We start from the raw sequence: 16,914 nt of genomic DNA, 5'->3' as shown, positions 1-16,914 counted from the left end.
CAAGTAGCAAGCTGGCGCATCCACTGAGAAGACATGTCCTGCATAACTTCTGACTGAATTGCCACATGAGCTTTCACCTGGGCTGACATTGCCTGCATCTCCATGTGCATACTGCTGACGCCATCTTTGTCCTGGGTGCCCCATGCATTCAGCATCATTTATAAGAAATGCTCCATGCTGATGCTTGCCTTGCAGTTCTTCTAAAATTGGATCTTCTCTCCGAGTCGCCATTTCATCATCAGAAGACGTATTTGCAGCCTTTTGCATGTGCATCTTGTGACACATTCCTCCTGGGCACACAGCTAACACAAAGCCTACCTGTGCTGATGCAGGTATGCACATTACATATTATAAAACAAAAGAACAATTGTTCTTGAATTCACTCAGGATAGAAAACGTAAATAATGATATTTGAAAAGCCCCTGTAGCGTTCACACAGCGCCCTGCGGCAATCTGGTGTCCACTACGGAACTCTATGCTTAACCCCTTGCCGACGGGTACGACGGGTAGACACGTGCTATGCCCACTGTTAGTACTTGTTTGATTGTTTATACACATAGATGGCTATACTTGTACTAAGTCACCAATGAGCCAGTTAGGAGTACTGCCCGTCTCGCCCGTTCACCCTTTTCTTTGATTTACGAAATATTTTACATTATCTTATTTTGCTGTTACTAATATTAAAAAACATTATAATAATTATAATGTTTATAATAAAAATAACACCATCGATATCCATAGCACTAGTAAAAAACACGTTTTTCCCGCCAATTCAAATCACGTATGGTCACAAGGTCTATTAATTGACTCCTTTGTGGCTAAGCACTAGCAAAGCCATCTATGAGCAGACATTTCACAAAAAATATAGAAAATGGGCACAGCATTTTCCCCATTTTTTGTTCATTTTCCCCGACGGCATTGGGTTAACGCTATCTGTTGAAATTTTAGGAATGTATATTATTGCTGCATCTAATATACAATTTTAAACATAGCTTACTTAATGGTTTCTTTTAAAAAGTCCCAGTCTGGTCTTTTCAGCTGCTGAAGGCATTCTTGTTGTGTCGCAAGAATATTTAATACATATAGAAAAGTGATGCCTTCCCAACGAGTCGTCAATGGTGTCCCACAGGCACTTGGTTACTACAGTTGAAGAGACCAGAGATAGAGCAATAAAGCTCAAATTACCGGTATTATCGTTCACCCGCGTCGGAAGAGCCGTCGTTCAGAAGGACCAGATCAAAATCATTAATCAAATTAACTACTTGTTCACCTCTACCATCCGCCCACAGGGAACCCCATAACGTATGATGAGGAATAAAATCACCTAATAATAATTTTGAGGCAGACTATTCTGAAGAGCAAAAAGCTGATTATAGATTACCCTATTGCCAGATGGACAATAAACTGAACATGTAGTAAGATACGTGCCATTATGTTTTACATTGCATGCGACAAACTCCAAAGTATAATCAATCGCCACTTCAGTGAAAGGGAGGCTTTGATGGATGTATATGGCGACTATGCCTCTACCCCTACCCTACGACACTGATGGTAGTTCCTCAGTGAAACGACCTCATCAGACATGAGGTCTAAGACTTCTACAGTTCCATTGTATAATGTGAATATTAAATTTTGCCATTTTTGGAGCTGTGTCACTCTGTAAACAATGCAGGGTCTACAAATAATGCAGACGGAACTGAGCAAAATGATTATAAATCTGCGTACAATGTACATTGCCGCCACGGTCACTAGAAGGAGCTAAATGATATAGCTAGTCCTAATCAGAAATGCAGATTGCTAGTCAATCTTGAATCTTGAGTACTTTCATACAACTCTTAGCTGTTATTATGTTGCCATTTTTGTTGGAATTATCAGTATCATTAGTTGTATCTGCATTATGATTATTACTTGTATTTCCTTTATTATCACCATTATCTCTATTTTTAATAGCGTTCGGTTATTGTTGCTATCAACATTAGGATTATTGCCATGCTAATCATAATAATGGTGCTGCTCTCATTTAGCGATGGACGTCGATACACAGAATTGTCTAAAGCGGTACCGATATACAGGTTCTTGAAACAATGGCTAAGGTAATTCTGATATTCGGATTCTTTGTAAATCGCTAAAGCGATATTTATGCGAATGCCAAGCAAGGATCGCTGACACTTTGTTGTAAGAAAATATCCCCACTGACAGCTCTATATCTCACTTCAATATTTGATACAATGGAGTGGCTGCAGCAGAATTCTTTTCCTTCTCGTGTATCATGCTTGTGAATTTTGATGTAATGCCGAATACCAAGGTTGATTACCAAATCATTGCAACATAAGAATATTACTGATGTCTCCTACGCCACAGTAACAACAATTACACTTACAACTGACAGCTACGCTCATAGTACTCTGTGTATTAAGAGTGTTATTAAGTATCAAGAGTGATTATTGCTGTTATCAACATTATCATTATTGTCATGGCAATGATGGTGATGATGGTACTGTAATGATTAATGTAAATCATGAGTGATCATTATAATGGTGGTGATAACATTAATGGTGACAATTGGAATGACAATTAAACAGTAGGCATGTCGATGACAATAAATGTAATTGTAATCCAACCACAAAAGGTAATGATTGGTAAGTTAACAATTAGATGAAATTAATGATAGAGATCATATAAAGGGCATAATAATCATTGAAAGCGTGACCATCCTTCACTCTAAATCCGACGGCGTTGGCTCTTACTCTATTTCGCATTGACAGAAGTATAATTTCAATTGATGTATTAATCAACTAGAAGCAGGGCTGTTACAAGTGACAAAGAAAGACATAACACATTTAGCATATATATAATAAAATGCCAACGGCATCTGGTGTTCCCAGGCGGTCACCCATCCAAGTACTGACCAGACCCAACGCTGCTTAACTTCGCTGATCGGACGAGAAGCGGTGCTTTCAACGTGGTATGATCGTTGGCATCTACCAGTCCAACATTAACTAAACTTGTGTGTCTGCTCAAATTTTCATTCATGATGTATCTTTCATTTTGGCAGCATTCTGAATTATCATGACATCCCAGTCATATTACTGAGATGCTCACAATATATGCATCAATCACAACCGACCACTATCGGCACTATAAGCAACGCTAAATCACTTGTCAGCACTTTTATGCAGCTGCCTTAAAAGCCTTTTGCCAATTTTGGAGCTGTGCAACTCTGTAAACAATGCAGGGTCTACACATAATGCATAAGAAACTGAGCAAAATGATATTGCACATGCTTATAAATCTGTGTACAATGTACATTGCCGGCACGGTCACGAGAAGGAGCTAAATGATATAGCTAGTCCTAATCAGAAATGCAGATTACTAGTCAATCTTGAATCTTGAGTACTTTCATACAACTCTTTGCTGTTATTATGTTGCCACTTTTGTTGGAATTATCAGTATTATTAGTTGCATTTGCATTTGCATTATTACTTGTAGTTCCTTTATTATCACCCTTATCTCTATGTTTAATAGCGTCCGGTTATTGGTGCCATCAACATTAGGATTATTGCCATGGTAATCATGAGAATGATGCTGCTATAATCAGTGATGGACATCGATACACAGAATTATCTAAAGCGATACCGATACACAGGTTCTTGAAACAATGGCTAAGGGAATTCTGATATTCGGATTCTCTGTAAATAGCTAAAGCGATATCTATACGAATACATGTATCGCTGACACTTTGTTGTAAGAAAATGTCCCCACTGACAGCTATGTATCTGACTTCAATGTTTGATACAATGTAATGACTGCAGCAGAAATTGTTTTCTTCTCGTGTATCATGCTTGTAAATTTTGATGTAATGCAGATTACCAAGATTGATTACCAAATGATTTCAACATAAGAATATTACTGATGTCTCCTACGCCACAGTAACAACAATTACACTTACAACTGACAGCTACGCTCATAGTGCTCATGTAGGTAGTAGTAATGGTAATCGTATTGTCATTTTCCGGATCTGAATGGTACAGAACCAAAGCTTCAAAACTGCTGCCAAATCTATTGCTAAAACTTGATCGTGAGTCTTTTTGTTAGCCTGATATCATAATTACAATGATCTTATTCTTATTTGTGTTGCTAATATCATTATTAATGTGGTTATTGATAACACCATCACTATCACTTTGCTTTAGTTATACCCCTATTCGTTTTCTGTTTATCCTTCACTCTAAATCCGACGGTGTTGGCTCTTACTCTATTTCGTATTGATAGAAGTATAATTTCAACTGATCTATTAATCAAATGGAAGAAGGGCCGTTAAAAGTGACAAAAAGAAATACATTACATATCGAGCATGTATATGATAAAATGCCAACAGCATCTGGTGTTCCCAGGCGGTCACCCATCCAAGTACTGACCAGACCCAACGCTGCTTAACTTCGCTGATCGGACGAGAAGCGGTGCTTTCAACGTGGTATGATCGTTGGCATCCAACAGTCCAACATTAACTAACTTTGTGTGTCTGCTCAAATTTGCCTTCATAAGGTAGCTTTCATTTTGCCAGCATTCTGAAGTATCATGACATTCCAGTCATATTACTGAGATACTCACTCACAATATATGCATCAATCACAACTGACCACTATCGGCAGTATAAGCAAGGCTAAATCAAATGTCATCACTTGTATGCACCTGCCTTAAGCCTTGTGCCATTTTTGGAGCTGTGCCACTCTGTAAACAATGCAGGGTCTACAAATAATGCAAACGGAACTGAGCAAAATGATTATAAATCTGCGTACAATGTACATTGCCGCCACGGTCACTAGAAGGAGCTAAATGATATAGCTAGTTCTAATCAGAAATGCAGATTGCTAGTCAATCTTGAATCTTGAGTACTTTCATACAACTCTTTGCTGTTATTATGTTGCCATTTCTGTTGGAATTATCAGTATCATTAGTTGTATCTGCATTATGATTATTACTTGTATTTCCTTTATTATCACCATTATCTCTATTTTTAATAGCGTTCGGTTATTGTTGCTATCAACATTAGGATTATTGCCATGCTAATCATAATAATGGTGCTGCTCTCATTTAGCGATGGACGTCGATACACAGAATTGTCTAAAGCGGTACCGATATACAGGTTCTTGAAACAATGGCTAAGGTAATTCTGATATTCGGATTCTTTGTAAATCGCTAAAGCGATATTTATGCCAATGCCAAGCAAGGATCGCTGACACTTTGTTGTAAGAAAATATCCCCACTGACAGCTCTATATCTCACTTCAATATTTGATACAATGGAGTGGCTGCAGCAGAATTCTTTTCCTTCTCGTGTATCATGCTTGTGAATTTTGATGTAATGCCGAATACCAAGGTTGATTACCAAATCATTGCAACATAAGAATATTACTGATGTCTCCTACGCCACAGTAACAACAATTACACTTACAACTGACAGCTACGCTCATAGTACTCTGTGTATTAAGAGTGTTATTAAGTATCAAGAGTGATTATTGCTGTTATCAACATTATCATTATTGTCATGGCAATGATGGTGATGATGGTACTGTAATGATTAATGTAAATCATGAGTGATCATTATAATGGTGGTGATAACATTAATGGTGACAATTGGAATGACAATTAAACAGTAGGCATGTCGATGACAATAAATGTAATTGTAATCCAACCACAAAAGGTAATGATTGGTAAGTTAACAATTAGATGAAATTAATGATAGAGATCATATAAAGGGCATAATAATCATTGAAAGCGTGACCATCCTTCACTCTAAATCCGACGGCGTTGGCTCTTACTCTATTTCGCATTGACAGAAGTATAATTTCAATTGATGTATTAATCAACTAGAAGCAGGGCTGTTACAAGTGACAAAGAAAGACATAACACATTTAGCATATATATAATAAAATGCCAACGGCATCTGGTGTTCCCAGGCGGTCACCCATCCAAGTACTGACCAGACCCAACGCTGCTTAACTTCGCTGATCGGACGAGAAGCGGTGCTTTCAACGTGGTATGATCGTTGGCATCTACCAGTCCAACATTAACTAACCTTGTGTGTCTGCTCAAATTTTCATTCATGATGTATCTTTCATTTTGGCAGCATTCTGAATTATCATGACATCCCAGTCATATTACTGAGATGCTCACAATATATGCATCAATCACAACCGACCACTATCGGCACTATAAGCAACGCTAAATCACTTGTCAGCACTTTTATGCAGCTGCCTTAAAAGCCTTTTGCCAATTTTGGAGCTGTGCAACTCTGTAAACAATGCAGGGTCTACACATAATGCATAAGAAACTGAGCAAAATGATATTGCACATGCTTATAAATCTGTGTACAATGTACATTGTCGCCACGGTCACGAGAAGGAGCTAAATGATATAGCTAGTCCTAATCAGAAATGCAGATTACTAGTCAATCTTGAATCTTGAGTACTTTCATACAACACTTTGCTGTTATTATGTTGCCACTTTTGTTGGAATTATCAGTATTATTAGTTGCATTTGCATTTGCATTATTACTTGTAGTTCCTTTATTATCACCCTTATCTCTATGTTTAATAGCGTCCGGTTATTGGTGCCATCAACATTAGGATTATTGCCATGGTAATCATGAGAATGATGCTGCTATAATCAGTGATGGACATCGATACACAGAATTATCTAAAGCGATACCGATACACAGGTTCTTGAAACAATGGCTAAGGGAATTCTGATATTCGGATTCTCTGTAAATAGCTAAAGCGATATCTATACGAATACATGTATCGCTGACACTTTGTTGTAAGAAAATGTCCCCACTGACAGCTATGTATCTGACTTCAATGTTTGATACAATGTAATGACTGCAGCAGAAATTGTTTTCTTCTCGTGTATCATGCTTGTAAATTTTGATGTAATGCAGATTACCAAGATTGATTACCAAATGATTTCAACATAAGAATATTACTGATGTCTCCTACGCCACAGTAACAACAATTACACTTACAACTGACAGCTACGCTCATAGTGCTCATGTAGGTAGTAGTAATGGTAATCGTATTGTCATTTTCCGGATCTGAATGGTACAGAACCAAAGCTTCAAAACTGCTGCCAAATCTATTGCTAAAACTTGATCGTGAGTCTTTTTGTTAGCCTGATATCATAATTACAATGATCTTATTCTTATTTGTGTTGCTAATATCATTATTAATGTGGTTATTGATAACACCATCACTATCACTTTGCTTTAGTTATACCCCTATTCGTTTTCTGTTTATCCTTCTCTCTAAATCCGACGGTGTTGGCTCTTACTCTATTTCGTATTGATAGAAGTATAATTTCAACTGATCTATTAATCAAATGGAAGAAGGGCCGTTAAAAGTGACAAAAAGAAATACATTACATATCGAGCATGTATATGATAAAATGCCAACAGCATCTGGTGTTCCCAGGCGGTCACCCATCCAAGTACTGACCAGACCCAACGCTGCTTAACTTCGCTGATCGGACGAGAAGCGGTGCTTTCAACGTGGTATGATCGTTGGCATCCATCAGTCCAACATTAACTAACTTTGTGTGTCTGCTCAAATTTGCCTTCATAAGGTAGCTTTCATTTTGCCAGCATTCTGAAGTATCATGACATTCCAGTCATATTACTGAGATACTCACTCACAATATATGCATCAATCACAACCGACCACTATCGGCAGTATAAGCAAGGCTAAATCAAATGTCATCACTTGTATGCACCTGCCTTAAGCCTTGTGCCATTTTTGGAGCTGTGCCACTCTGTAAACAATGCAGGGTCTACAAATAATGCAAACGGAACTGAGCAAAATGATTATAAATCTGCGTACAATGTACATTGCCGCCACGGTCACTAGAAGGAGCTAAATGATATAGCTAGTCCTAATCAGAAATGCAGATTGCTAGTCAATCTTGAATCTTGAGTACTTTCATACAACTCTTTGCTGTTATTATGTTGCCATTTTTGTTGGAATTATCAGTATCATTAGTTGTATCTGCATTATGATTATTACTTGTAGTTCCTTTATTATCACCATTATCTCTATTTTTAATAGCGTTCGGTTATTGTTGCTATCAACATTAGGATTATTGCCATGCTAATCATAATTATGGTGCTGCTCTCATTTAGCGATGGACGTCGATACACAGAATTGTCTAAAGCGGTACCGATATACAGGTTCTTGAAACAATGGCTAAGGTAATTCTGATATTCGGATTCTTTGTAAATCGCTAAAGCGATATTTATGCCAATGCCAAGCAAGGATCGCTGACACTTTGTTGTAAGAAAATATCCCCACTGACAGCTCTATATCTCACTTCAATATTTGATACAATGGAGTGGCTGCAGCAGAATTCTTTTCCTTCTCGTGTATCATGCTTGTGAATTTTGATGTAATGCCGAATACCAAGGTTGATTACCAAATCATTGCAACATAAGAATATTACTGATGTCTCCTACGCCACAGTAACAACAATTACACTTACAACTGACAGCTACGCTCATAGTACTCTGTGTATTAAGAGTGTTATTAAGTATCAAGAGTGATTATTGCTGTTATCAACATTATCATTATTGTCATGGCAATGATGGTGATGATGGTACTGTAATGATTAATGTAAATCATGAGTGATCATTATAATGGTGGTGATAACATTAATGGTGACAATTGGAATGACAATTAAACAGTAGGCATGTCGATGACAATAAATGTAATTGTAATCCAACCACAAAAGGTAATGATTGGTAAGTTAACAATTAGATGAAATTAATGATAGAGATCATATAAAGGGCATAATAATCATTTGAAAGCGTGACCATCCTTCACTCTAAATCCGACGGCGTTGGCTCTTACTCTATTTCGCATTGACAGAAGTATAATTTCAATTGATGTATTAATCAACTAGAAGCAGGGCTGTTACAAGTGACAAAGAAAGACATAACACATTTAGCATATATATAATAAAATGCCAACGGCATCTGGTGTTCCCAGGCGGTCACCCATCCAAGTACTGACCAGACCCAACGCTGCTTAACTTCGCTGATCGGACGAGAAGCGGTGCTTTCAACGTGGTATGATCGTTGGCATCTACCAGTCCAACATTAACTAACCTTGTGTGTCTGCTCAAATTTTCATTCATGATGTATCTTTCATTTTGGCAGCATTCTGAATTATCATGACATCCCAGTCATATTACTGAGATGCTCACAATATATGCATCAATCACAACCGACCACTATCGGCACTATAAGCAACGCTAAATCACTTGTCAGCACTTTTATGCAGCTGCCTTAAAAGCCTTTTGCCAATTTTGGAGCTGTGCAACTCTGTAAACAATGCAGGGTCTACACATAATGCATAAGAAACTGAGCAAAATGATATTGCACATGCTTATAAATCTGTGTACAATGTACATTGTCGCCACGGTCACGAGAAGGAGCTAAATGATATAGCTAGTCCTAATCAGAAATGCAGATTACTAGTCAATCTTGAATCTTGAGTACTTTCATACAACACTTTGCTGTTATTATGTTGCCACTTTTGTTGGAATTATCAGTATTATTAGTTGCATTTGCATTTGCATTATTACTTGTAGTTCCTTTATTATCACCCTTATCTCTATGTTTAATAGCGTCCGGTTATTGGTGCCATCAACATTAGGATTATTGCCATGGTAATCATGAGAATGATGCTGCTATAATCAGTGATGGACATCGATACACAGAATTATCTAAAGCGATACCGATACACAGGTTCTTGAAACAATGGCTAAGGGAATTCTGATATTCGGATTCTCTGTAAATAGCTAAAGCGATATCTATACGAATACATGTATCGCTGACACTTTGTTGTAAGAAAATGTCCCCACTGACAGCTATGTATCTGACTTCAATGTTTGATACAATGTAATGACTGCAGCAGAAATTGTTTTCTTCTCGTGTATCATGCTTGTAAATTTTGATGTAATGCAGATTACCAAGATTGATTACCAAATGATTTCAACATAAGAATATTACTGATGTCTCCTACGCCACAGTAACAACAATTACACTTACAACTGACAGCTACGCTCATAGTGCTCATGTAGGTAGTAGTAATGGTAATCGTATTGTCATTTTCCGGATCTGAATGGTACAGAACCAAAGCTTCAAAACTGCTGCCAAATCTATTGCTAAAACTTGATCGTGAGTCTTTTTGTTAGCCTGATATCATAATTACAATGATCTTATTCTTATTTGTGTTGCTAATATCATTATTAATGTGGTTATTGATAACACCATCACTATCACTTTGCTTTAGTTATACCCCTATTCGTTTTCTGTCTATCCTTCACTCTAAATCCGACGGTGTTGGCTCTTACTCTATTTCGTATTGATAGAAGTATAATTGCAACTGATCTATTAATCAAATGGAAGAAGGGCCGTTAAAAGTGACAAAAAGAAATACATTACATATCGAGCATGTATATGATAAAATGCCAACAGCATCTGGTGTTCCCAGGCGGTCACCCATCCAAGTACTGACCAGACCCAACGCTGCTTAACTTCGCTGATCGGACGAGAAGCGGTGCTTTCAACGTGGTATGATCGTTGGCATCCATCAGTCCAACATTAACTAACTTTGTGTGTCTGCTCAAATTTGCCTTCATAAGGTAGCTTTCATTTTGCCAGCATTCTGAAGTATCATGACATTCCAGTCATATTACTGAGATACTCACTCACAATATATGCATCAATCACAACCGACCACTATCGGCAGTATAAGCAAGGCTAAATCAAATGTCATCACTTGTATGCACCTGCCTTAAGCCTTGTGCCATTTTTGGAGCTGTGCCACTCTGTAAACAATGCAGGGTCTACAAATAATGCAAACGGAACTGAGCAAAATGATTATAAATCTGCGTACAATGTACATTGCCGCCACGGTCACTAGAAGGAGCTAAATGATATAGCTAGTCCTAATCAGAAATGCAGATTGCTAGTCAATCTTGAATCTTGAGTACTTTCATACAACTCTTTGCTGTTATTATGTTGCCATTTTTGTTGGAATTATCAGTATCATTAGTTGTATCTGCATTATGATTATTACTTGTATTTCCTTTATTATCACCATTATCTCTATTTTTAATAGCGTTCGGTTATTGTTGCTATCAACATTAGGATTATTGCCATGCTAATCATAATAATGGTGCTGCTCTCATTTAGCGATGGACGTCGATACACAGAATTGTCTAAAGCGGTACCGATATACAGGTTCTTGAAACAATGGCTAAGGTAATTCTGATATTCGGATTCTTTGTAAATCGCTAAAGCGATATTTATGCGAATGCCAAGCAAGGATCGCTGACACTTTGTTGTAAGAAAATATCCCCACTGACAGCTCTATATCTCACTTCAATATTTGATACAATGGAGTGGCTGCAGCAGAATTCTTTTCCTTCTCGTGTATCATGCTTGTGAATTTTGATGTAATGCCGAATACCAAGGTTGATTACCAAATCATTGCAACATAAGAATATTACTGATGTCTCCTACGCCACAGTAACAACAATTACACTTACAACTGACAGCTACGCTCATAGTACTCTGTGTATTAAGAGTGTTATTAAGTATCAAGAGTGATTATTGCTGTTATCAACATTATCATTATTGTCATGGCAATGATGGTGATGATGGTACTGTAATGATTAATGTAAATCATGAGTGATCATTATAATGGTGGTGATAACATTAATGGTGACAATTGGAATGACAATTAAACAGTAGGCATGTCGATGACAATAAATGTAATTGTAATCCAACCACAAAAGGTAATGATTGGTAAGTTAACAATTAGATGAAATTAATGATAGAGATCATATAAAGGGCATAATAATCATTTGAAAGCGTGACCATCCTTCACTCTAAATCCGACGGCGTTGGCTCTTACTCTATTTCGCATTGACAGAAGTATAATTTCAATTGATGTATTAATCAACTAGAAGCAGGGCTGTTACAAGTGACAAAGAAAGACATAACACATTTAGCATATATATAATAAAATGCCAACGGCATCTGGTGTTCCCAGGCGGTCACCCATCCAAGTACTGACCAGACCCAACGCTGCTTAACTTCGCTGATCGGACGAGAAGCGGTGCTTTCAACGTGGTATGATCGTTGGCATCTACCAGTCCAACATTAACTAACCTTGTGTGTCTGCTCAAATTTTCATTCATGATGTATCTTTCATTTTGGCAGCTTCGCTGATCGGACGAGAAGCGGTGCTTTCAACGTGGTATGATCGTTGGCATCTACCAGTCCAACATTAACTAACCTTGTGTGTCTGCTCAAATTTTCATTCATGATGTATCTTTCATTTTGGCAGCATTCTGAATTATCATGACATCCCAGTCATATTACTGAGATGCTCACAATATATGCATCAATCACAACCGACCACTATCGGCACTATAAGCAACGCTAAATCACTTGTCAGCACTTTTATGCAGCTGCCTTAAAAGCCTTTTGCCAATTTTGGAGCTGTGCAACTCTGTAAACAATGCAGGGTCTACACATAATGCATAAGAAACTGAGCAAAATGATATTGCACATGCTTATAAATCTGTGTACAATGTACATTGTCGCCACGGTCACGAGAAGGAGCTAAATGATATAGCTAGTCCTAATCAGAAATGCAGATTACTAGTCAATCTTGAATCTTGAGTACTTTCATACAACACTTTGCTGTTATTATGTTGCCACTTTTGTTGGAATTATCAGTATTATTAGTTGCATTTGCATTTGCATTATTACTTGTAGTTCCTTTATTATCACCCTTATCTCTATGTTTAATAGCGTCCGGTTATTGGTGCCATCAACATTTGGATTATTGCCATGGTAATCATGAGAATGATGCTGCTATAATCAGTGATGGACATCGATACACAGAATTATCTAAAGCGATACCGATACACAGGTTCTTGAAACAATGGCTAAGGGAATTCTGATATTCGGATTCTCTGTAAATAGCTAAAGCGATATCTATACGAATACATGTATCGCTGACACTTTGTTGTAAGAAAATGTCCCCACTGACAGCTATGTATCTGACTTCAATGTTTGATACAATGTAATGACTGCAGCAGAAATTGTTTTCTTCTCGTGTATCATGCTTGTAAATTTTGATGTAATGCAGATTACCAAGATTGATTACCAAATGATTTCAACATAAGAATATTACTGATGTCTCCTACGCCACAGTAACAACAATTACACTTACAACTGACAGCTACGCTCATAGTGCTCATGTAGGTAGTAGTAATGGTAATCGTATTGTCATTTTCCGGATCTGAATGGTACAGAACCAAAGCTTCAAAACTGCTGCCAAATCTATTGCTAAAACTTGATCGTGAGTCTTTTTGTTAGCCTGATATCATAATTACAATGATCTTATTCTTATTTGTGTTGCTAATATCATTATTAATGTGGTTATTGATAACACCATCACTATCACTTTGCTTTAGTTATACCCCTATTCGTTTTCTGTCTATCCTTCACTCTAAATCCGACGGTGTTGGCTCTTACTCTATTTCGTATTGATAGAAGTATAATTGCAACTGATCTATTAATCAAATGGAAGAAGGGCCGTTAAAAGTGACAAAAAGAAATACATTACATATCGAGCATGTATATGATAAAATGCCAACAGCATCTGGTGTTCCCAGGCGGTCACCCATCCAAGTACTGACCAGACCCAACGCTGCTTAACTTCGCTGATCGGACGAGAAGCGGTGCTTTCAACGTGGTATGATCGTTGGCATCCATCAGTCCAACATTAACTAACTTTGTGTGTCTGCTCAAATTTGCCTTCATAAGGTAGCTTTCATTTTGCCAGCATTCTGAAGTATCATGACATTCCAGTCATATTACTGAGATACTCACTCACAATATATGCATCAATCACAACCGACCACTATCGGCAGTATAAGCAAGGCTAAATCAAATGTCATCACTTGTATGCACCTGCCTTAAGCCTTGTGCCATTTTTGGAGCTGTGCCACTCTGTAAACAATGCAGGGTCTACAAATAATGCAAACGGAACTGAGCAAAATGATTATAAATCTGCGTACAATGTACATTGCCGCCACGGTCACTAGAAGGAGCTAAATGATATAGCTAGTCCTAATCAGAAATGCAGATTGCTAGTCAATCTTGAATCTTGAGTACTTTCATACAACTCTTTGCTGTTATTATGTTGCCATTTTTGTTGGAATTATCAGTATCATTAGTTGTATCTGCATTATGATTATTACTTGTATTTCCTTTATTATCACCATTATCTCTATTTTTAATAGCGTTCGGTTATTGTTGCTATCAACATTAGGATTATTGCCATGCTAATCATAATAATGGTGCTGCTCTCATTTAGCGATGGACGTCGATACACAGAATTGTCTAAAGCGGTACCGATATACAGGTTCTTGAAACAATGGCTAAGGTAATTCTGATATTCGGATTCTTTGTAAATCGCTAAAGCGATATTTATGCGAATGCCAAGCAAGGATCGCTGACACTTTGTTGTAAGAAAATATCCCCACTGACAGCTCTATATCTCACTTCAATATTTGATACAATGGAGTGGCTGCAGCAGAATTCTTTTCCTTCTCGTGTATCATGCTTGTGAATTTTGATGTAATGCCGAATACCAAGGTTGATTACCAAATCATTGCAACATAAGAATATTACTGATGTCTCCTACGCCACAGTAACAACAATTACACTTACAACTGACAGCTACGCTCATAGTACTCTGTGTATTAAGAGTGTTATTAAGTATCAAGAGTGATTATTGCTGTTATCAACATTATCATTATTGTCATGGCAATGATGGTGATGATGGTACTGTAATGATTAATGTAAATCATGAGTGATCATTATAATGGTGGTGATAACATTAATGGTGACAATTGGAATGACAATTAAACAGTAGGCATGTCGATGACAATAAATGTAATTGTAATCCAACCACAAAAGGTAATGATTGGTAAGTTAACAATTAGATGAAATTAATGATAGAGATCATATAAAGGGCATAATAATCATTTGAAAGCGTGACCATCCTTCACTCTAAATCCGACGGCGTTGGCTCTTACTCTATTTCGCATTGACAGAAGTATAATTTCAATTGATGTATTAATCAACTAGAAGCAGGGCTGTTACAAGTGACAAAGAAAGACATAACACATTTAGCATATATATAATAAAATGCCAACGGCATCTGGTGTTCCCAGGCGGTCACCCATCCAAGTACTGACCAGACCCAACGCTGCTTAACTTCGCTGATCGGACGAGAAGCGGTGCTTTCAACGTGGTATGATCGTTGGCATCTACCAGTCCAACATTAACTAACCTTGTGTGTCTGCTCAAATTTTCATTCATGATGTATCTTTCATTTTGGCAGCTTCGCTGATCGGACGAGAAGCGGTGCTTTCAACGTGGTATGATCGTTGGCATCTACCAGTCCAACATTAACTAACCTTGTGTGTCTGCTCAAATTTTCATTCATGATGTATCTTTCATTTTGGCAGCATTCTGAATTATCATGACATCCCAGTCATATTACTGAGATGCTCACAATATATGCATCAATCACAACCGACCACTATCGGCACTATAAGCAACGCTAAATCACTTGTCAGCACTTTTATGCAGCTGCCTTAAAAGCCTTTTGCCAATTTTGGAGCTGTGCAACTCTGTAAACAATGCAGGGTCTACACATAATGCATAAGAAACTGAGCAAAATGATATTGCACATGCTTATAAATCTGTGTACAATGTACATTGCCGCCACGGTCACGAGAAGGAGCTAAATGATATAGCTAGTCCTAATCAGAAATGCAGATTACTAGTCAATCTTGAATCTTGAGTACTTTCATACAACGCTTTGCTGTTATTATGTTGCCACTTTTGTTGGAATTATCAGTATTATTAGTTGCATTTGCATTTGCATTATTACTTGTAGTTCCTTTATTATCACCCTTATCTCTATGTTTAATAGCGTCCGGTTATTGGTGCCATCAACATTAGGATTATTGCCATGGTAATCATGAGAATGATGCTGCTATAATCAGTGATGGACATCGATACACAGAATTATCTAAAGCGATACCGATACACAGGTTCTTGAAACAATGGCTAAGGGAATTCTGATATTCGGATTCTCTGTAAATAGCTAAAGCGATATCTATACGAATACATGTATCGCTGACACTTTGTTGTAAGAAAATGTCCCCACTGACAGCCATGTATCTGACTTCAATGTTTGATACAATGTAATGACTGCAGCAGAAATTGTTTTCTTCTCGTGTATCATGCTTGTAAATTTTGATGTAATGCAGATTACCAAGATTGATTACCAAATGATTTCAACATAAGAATATTACTGATGTCTCCTACGCCACAGTAACAACAATTACACTTACAACTGACAGCTACGCTCATAGTGCTCATGTAGGTAGTAGTAATGGTAATCGTATTGTCATTTTCCGGATCTGAATGGTACAGAACCAAAGCTTCAAAACTGCTGCCAAATCTATTGCTAAAACTTGATCGTGAGTCTTTTTGTTAGCCTGATATCATAATTACAATGATCTTATTCTTATTTGTGTTGCTAATATCATTATTAATGTGGTTATTGATAACACCATCACTATCACTTTGCTTTAGTTATACCCCTATTCGTTTTCTGTCTATCCTTCACTCTAAATCCGACGGTGTTGGCTCTTACTCTATTTCGTATTGATAGAAGTATAATTTCAACTGATCTATTAATCAAATGGAAGAAGGGCCGTTAAAAGTGACAAAAAGAAATACATTACATATCGAGCATGTATA

At 37.4% G+C, this 16,914-nt stretch overlaps 9 non-coding genes across 9 annotated transcripts; all 9 read right to left on the bottom strand.

The window, feature by feature from the left end:
• Window positions 1–2,860: 2,860 nt before the first annotated feature.
• Window positions 2,861–2,979, bottom strand: LOC125035508. The gene has a single exon (XR_007115794.1). It is a non-coding gene; the product is annotated as a 5S ribosomal RNA (ribosomal RNA).
• A 1,390-nt stretch (window positions 2,980–4,369) lies between these two features.
• Window positions 4,370–4,488, bottom strand: LOC125035525. Its single transcript, XR_007115812.1, has one exon. It is a non-coding gene; the product is annotated as a 5S ribosomal RNA (ribosomal RNA).
• Window positions 4,489–5,934: 1,446 nt separating this feature from the next.
• LOC125035507 lies at window positions 5,935–6,053 on the bottom strand. Its single transcript, XR_007115792.1, has one exon. It is a non-coding gene; the product is annotated as a 5S ribosomal RNA (ribosomal RNA).
• A 1,390-nt stretch (window positions 6,054–7,443) lies between these two features.
• On the bottom strand, window positions 7,444–7,562 carry LOC125035524. Its single transcript, XR_007115811.1, has one exon. It is a non-coding gene; the product is annotated as a 5S ribosomal RNA (ribosomal RNA).
• A 1,447-nt stretch (window positions 7,563–9,009) lies between these two features.
• On the bottom strand, window positions 9,010–9,128 carry LOC125035506. The gene has a single exon (XR_007115791.1). It is a non-coding gene; the product is annotated as a 5S ribosomal RNA (ribosomal RNA).
• A 1,390-nt stretch (window positions 9,129–10,518) lies between these two features.
• Window positions 10,519–10,637, bottom strand: LOC125035523. Its single transcript, XR_007115809.1, has one exon. It is a non-coding gene; the product is annotated as a 5S ribosomal RNA (ribosomal RNA).
• A 1,447-nt stretch (window positions 10,638–12,084) lies between these two features.
• On the bottom strand, window positions 12,085–12,203 carry LOC125035505. The gene has a single exon (XR_007115790.1). It is a non-coding gene; the product is annotated as a 5S ribosomal RNA (ribosomal RNA).
• Window positions 12,204–13,720: 1,517 nt separating this feature from the next.
• LOC125035522 lies at window positions 13,721–13,839 on the bottom strand. Its single transcript, XR_007115808.1, has one exon. It is a non-coding gene; the product is annotated as a 5S ribosomal RNA (ribosomal RNA).
• A 1,447-nt stretch (window positions 13,840–15,286) lies between these two features.
• On the bottom strand, window positions 15,287–15,405 carry LOC125035504. Its single transcript, XR_007115789.1, has one exon. It is a non-coding gene; the product is annotated as a 5S ribosomal RNA (ribosomal RNA).
• Between the last annotated feature and the right edge of the window lie 1,509 nt (window positions 15,406–16,914).

The sequence above is a fragment of the Penaeus chinensis genome, chromosome 19 (assembly GCF_019202785.1).
Source record: "Penaeus chinensis breed Huanghai No. 1 chromosome 19, ASM1920278v2, whole genome shotgun sequence".
Taxonomy (NCBI): domain Eukaryota; kingdom Metazoa; phylum Arthropoda; class Malacostraca; order Decapoda; family Penaeidae; genus Penaeus; species Penaeus chinensis.
This window is presented reverse-complemented; position numbering and strand designations above follow the sequence as displayed.